Source organism: Pinus tabuliformis, chromosome 1_2, assembly GCF_031772625.1.
Source record: "Pinus tabuliformis cultivar Carrire ecotype Pingquan chromosome 1_2, CPIR1, whole genome shotgun sequence".
Taxonomy (NCBI): domain Eukaryota; kingdom Viridiplantae; phylum Streptophyta; class Pinopsida; order Pinales; family Pinaceae; genus Pinus; species Pinus tabuliformis.
The window spans coordinates 9,505,631-9,511,764 of record NC_142298.1 but is presented as its reverse complement, the minus strand read 5'-3'; the positions used below and the strand labels follow the sequence as shown (position 1 = coordinate 9,511,764).

Here is a 6,134-nt window from a genome sequence, read left to right as displayed (position 1 = left end):
GCATGCCGGGCGGGCACTCACCCGAGTCGCCAAGACACCCACGCCAAGTCGTCGCAAAAACTGGGCGCCACACACCTGTGCACGCCTCAATCGTCCGTCGAGCGCCACACACCCGTGCACGCCCTCACCCAACCACCGGGCGCTCCTGCCCGCACCTTCACCCAATATCGAGTAACCAAGTCCTTCACCGTGTGACCAAGCCCAAGAATGGGCGCATCACTATTTTTGCGCCTCCTCCTTAGATCTGCGCACAAGACTGCGCCTTTACTCCCTTTGGCGAAGATGATTGAGTGAGTTGAGTTCGTTGGTGGAATGAGCTCCACGCTCATCCAATATATACACATGCGTAGGGCAAAGTCTGGCTGCCCAGCCGACTTGCCCAACACCCCAAACGCCATCGCAAAAGCTCCAACCCATGTCGGCTTTGCCCACATTCAAAGGTCGGCCTCCATACATGTAATCACATGCTCCACGCCATATAACCAAGCTCACCCACCCTTCTTTCATGCGCATAATCCATCGCACCTCAAGAGAGAGCTCGCATATTGCACCGAACCGCAGTTCGTTCAGCCTACCCGCACGCTCGTTCAGCCTTCACCCGTGGGTGCGTGTCAACCAAATTGTAGGTCGTTACAACCCCCACCCAACAAATATTTTAGTGAACATGTTTAGCAAATTATTTCAATGCGCGCCCCACCCATTAGCACACCCATATAAATTAAATGGCTAAACATCAATCTATATTAAACATAAAAATTCTTTATGATATATCTTAGATTGCTAAAATTAAAAAAATCATAAAAACTTATTAAATTTATTTTATTTTAAATTATTATTATTATGTGTAGTTATAAAATAATTAATATATAATTTAAACACATATACCTTAAAAAAATATAGAATAACATTGGTCTCATTTTACCATTTGTAAATAGGCTTTGCTACAATCCCATGGGTCAATAACATGGCTTATCAATACCAGATGCCCAAAGAAGCATAATGGCATATAATACTTCTTCATGTGACCTTTTTTTGATTAATCAATTTAACTAAAAGAACATGAAATGCATAACTACTTTGGAGATAAATGTTAGCTTTTAATTTGTGTATACTACTACAAATATTCTATGCTATTCTATGCAGATTAAATTCTTATCATCCACCTAATAATTATTGATAATTAAATTAAAATTTTGAAACCTCTATGCCAAAATAGACATGCCCATTGGCATAACTATATAAATTAATGAAAATAAATAAATTCTTATACTTAAAACATTTCAAGTAGTCCAATTATACTACATTTAGGTACTTTGTGTGTGTAGGTGCACTCTAATTTATAAAGAAAATGACCTTTTTGATTTTTTGTTATTTAAAATATATTTTTTAATGTATAAATAGATTCAACAATATGAAAAACCCCTTGAGCACTCTCAAATTTTACATATTAAACAACTTAAAAGTAAGCTTTAAAAAGTTTCTACTAATTTTTCATTAAAATTAACTAGGAAAAATACCTTAAAAGGGCCATTTTGGTTCATTGTTGTTGATATTAAAACATAGCTAGAGATGAAGGAGTTGTGGCGAAAATATTTCACTCCCTCCCAACCATAAATAAATCATCGTAGATCCATTTTAACTATTTGATTCCTCTCAATGGAATTAAGATGGATCTATGCTAGTGGTTAAAACATTTCATGCAAATTTAGAACTATTATAAGTTTTGGTCAATTTTTTTCCTATAATGATTTTCAAGGCAATGAATCCATTTATATATTCAAATTGAAATCTAAATAATCAAAATGCTAAAGATAATTTTTAAGTCATTGATTTCGTTTATGCTACAAAAATGCAATGTTGTAATGTTAAAACATTTTATTGATGTATTGCTCAAAATGAAAGAGGTACAATTCTTTAAATGCTCAACATAAAGTTGACATATCTATATATATAAAGAAAATAAGAACAAACTAGCTTAAATGGATTTTAATCTCAAGTTAAGTATTGAGCGAAGTTTTTTAGTGGGGGAATTTAATTCCCGCTGAAGAAGCATCATACAACATATCGCCGAAGCATCATCACTGGTACAAATATCGCCGAAGCAAGCACAGTCGTCACCAATACAAATATGCTGCATCACGCAGCTCCCGCAGGATTCGAACGTTGTCGAAGGCTGATCAAACCAACCGCCCCGACCAACATATCATGCACTCACGTGCAAGTATTGAGCGAAGTTAAATCTTTGTAGGCGCATATTTTTTTCCAACTTTTAGCATTATAAATTACTATAGATTTGATTTGAGATTAAGATAAATTTACTTATTAAATATAAATAAGTTGTTTTAAGTGATACAATGTGATAAATAAATTTACAATAGTGAATAATAAAAATCAATTTTAGTTAACACATGAGAATTAAATGATTATGATTAAGAATAACACTAAATAATAACTATGAATCTCGATTAACTAAGCTATCACTCTAAACCATTCAGAATTAAATTATGATGGAGTTTGTCCAAAAGTCCAATTTGGCATCGTCTGACATTCTAACTCTGTCATACTTGATAAGCGGGATAGATGAAAATGGTGATAATGAGGTGTCCTGATTTTCGGCCCACCCTCGTCACGGGCAGCATCAACCGACTAAATTTATTTCAAATCTTTTTGTCCGCTTCTCCGAAGAGTTTGGGATCGACCCACTATTGAACCCATAGGCTCCTATCCTTCAAAAAAAATCCAGTTCCAATATGGTTCGCCACGATCTGAAAGAATTTGGAACCAACCCCGAGTCCTTGCCCTCGAAGTCAAGAACGTGATACACGTTTTGGAAAATCCAGACTTTGTTTCCATTGGGCACGCTTTCGAATCACTTTGATTTCTTTACGTTACTCTACATGGATTTACAGAGTCCTTTTGATGTAGCTCGCTCTTCATGAATTCAGATGCTCAAATTATTATTTAAGCAGATGCAGAGATTGGTTTAGTTGTCTGGTGGCAGAGATTCGATTCCCAGTGCATTTTTGTATGAGATCGAAAATTCCTTAACGCATTCGATCAAAGAGAAATTTCGGTGGTTCCTCTTTTTTGCATTAGTGAAGATGGAGGGGAAGGAGGTGTTTGATTTGGCCAAAAGAGTTGTCAAGGGAAGATGGTTTGTACTATTTGTGTCGTTCCTGATTATGTCAAGTGCTGGTGGCACTTACATATTTGGGCTCTACTCACAAGTAATAAAAACTTCCCTGGGCTATGATCAGAGCACACTGAACACCTTGGGATTTTTCAAGGATCTGGGTGCTAATGTTGGGATTGTTTCAGGTCTCATCAATGAAGTCTGTCCTCCATGGGTTGTTATAGGAGTTGGAGCCATCATGAATATTGTTGGGTATTCATTTTTATGGTTGTCTGTCACCCGACGAATTGCCAAGCCCAAGTTATGGCAGATGTATGTGTATATGACTATAGGAGCTAATTCGCAGACATTTGCCAACACAGGATCTCTGGTTACCTGTGTCAAGAATTTCCCTCAGAGCAGAGGAGTTTTGCTGGGGATTTTGAAAGGATTTGTGGGTTTGAGTGGAGCAATTTTCACTCAGATTTACCATGCTATTTATGGGAATAGTGCCAATGGATCTGCTGGTGTTATTCTACTTCTTGGCTACTTGCCCAGTGCTGTTTCTCTGATTGTCATGTTAATAGTTCGTCCTACAAAAGAGACCACGGAAAAAAATGAGCTGAAGCGATTCTACCATTTTCTCTACATAGCTCTAGGATTAGCGGGTTTTCTTATGGTTCTCATCGTAGTTGAGAATATATCAAAGAATTTCCCTAATGCAGGCTACAAAATTGTTGTTGCAGTAATCGTGGTTTTCCTTTCGCTTCCTCTTGTAGTGATTGCTAAGGCAGAGATGGACAAAAAGAAGCAACAACAGATTTCCCCCGAGAGTTCAACCTCAACCGTACAAATTGAAGCTGCAGATCATGTCAAAATCTCTGTGCCTACAAAAGAAAATGAAGAGAAGAAGGATCCCCAACATTACCCAGAAATCAAGGAACGAAAATCGATGAGTGGCACAAACTATATTACGGATCATAGCAATAAAGTGAGGAGAGAGCTTCTATTGTATCCAGTATTGTGAAATTCTTCAAAAGCCCCAAAAGAGGAGACGACTTCACAATTCCTCAAGCTCTAGTAAGCATCGATATGCTGATTCTGTTTGTGGCCACTACTTGTGGGGTTGGATCAACTCTGACCGCCATTGATAACATGGGACAGATTGGGAAAGCTCTTGGATATAACAACACGAACATAAGCACTTTTGTTGCGCTTATTAGCATATGGAATTTTCTAGGCCGTGTTTTTTCTGGTTTTCTATCAGAAATCCTTCTCCTGAAGTATAGATTTCCCAGGCCCCTGATGTTGACCATAACTATGCTTATTGCTTGCATTGGGCACATTTTTATAGCATTCGCTCTTCCGGGTTCACTTTACATAGCGTCCATTATAATTGGAATGTGTTTTGGAGCACTATGGCCTGTAATGTTTGCTGTCATCTCAGAGTTATTTGGTCTCAAGTATTATGCTACACTTTACAATTTGGGAGCGGTTGCAAGCCCCGTGGGATCTTACCTTCTGTCTGTGAGAGTTGTGGGACACTTATACGACCAAGAGACAAGAAAGCAGTGTACTGCTCTCGGGAGTTGCTCGTCTCAGATCGCTGTTAGTTGCATTGGGCATAAATGTTTTCGGCTTTCGTTTATTATTATGACCCTTGTGACCGTTTTTGGAGCTCTGATTTCGTTCGTTCTTGTGTTGAGAACAAGGGAATTCTACAAAGGTGATATATATGCCAAGTTTAAAGTGCCAGGGAACACGGCATCCGATATTATAAAAACAGCAGAGGATGATAATCAGAGGAATGTGCAGAATGGCGATGGTGAAATTCTGAGAACAACAATATAGCTAATTAGGGATATGAAAATTGTGGATGCATTCTTTTAGACAATACCATGTAAAGGCACAAAGTCACGGTAGCATTAAGAATGTTTATCTCTCCAGGGTTCGTTGGTATCCGAACCTGTTGCGAGCATTGATACAGACAAAACTTAGGAGGCTGGAATCGAGTGGAATTTTAAAATGCCTATTAAAAAATTGCATTTTACACCCGACAATATGATATTACGTAATATATTGTGGTTTTCTCCTTCTCATTGTTCTTCTACATTAATGTTTCGATATCCCATTTTTATAAATAGCTCTTTGTATTTCTACCACTCTCATATGTTCAGCGTGATAATCACTGCAATGAGAACTATTAATTAGGTTAATAATTGAAAATTTATTTATTAATAACACTAAAAATCTATGTTAAAAAGTAAGTTATTATATTATTTTATTTATGAATAGAAAATAAATAAAAAATAATTATTAATTAAATATATATTGAGATTAATAACAAAACAAATAAATATAAAATAATATATATTGAAAATTGATAATATAAATTGATAATATTATCTGATGGCAGCAAGCAGCCTTGAAGGTAATCTGGTCACAACACAATGCATAAATAAATTGGTTGCGGGGGTTTCGAAATATTTTTGTAGTGTCTCTAAAAAATTTGTTTTCGCTCTTGGGAATGTGAAGCGGTTCGGTCCTCTTGCCAAAACGATCTCTCACTGTCTTAACACGCCTCCCACACCTAGGAAATGACCTCCCTTGTCTTAGTTACCAAGGTTTATGCTCAAGCTCCCAACCACACAAGCATGGCAGCGTTCAACCCAAAGACTCTATCTTGGTGCTCAAGTTCTCAGGTTCTCCATGTTGTCCTACTAAAGGAACGTTCTCCCCCTGCCTCCCACTATGTCCAACATCCCCTCATCGATTTAATAGGTTGTCCTTTTTTAGAAAAATCTTGTGTCACTGCCTATAGAACATAAATGTTGCAAATTGGTCTGAGCCAGAATAACAAGTACACATAACGACCACAACTTAGAAATCAAACATCGAGAAGCGCATAACACTACAGGCCTTGGGTCATATTCATTCTAGAATCATATCAAATGTATATACAATTCAAATGCAAAGATAACACACAGAGATAATAACAAAAAGTTATAGAATAAATATGTTA

General features: G+C 37.2%; 1 pseudogene; it reads left to right on the top strand.

The window, feature by feature from the left end:
* Nucleotides 1-2,948: 2,948 nt before the first annotated feature.
* Nucleotides 2,949-5,171, top strand: LOC149204052 (protein NUCLEAR FUSION DEFECTIVE 4-like; annotated as a pseudogene).
* Nucleotides 5,172-6,134: the final 963 nt, after the last annotated feature.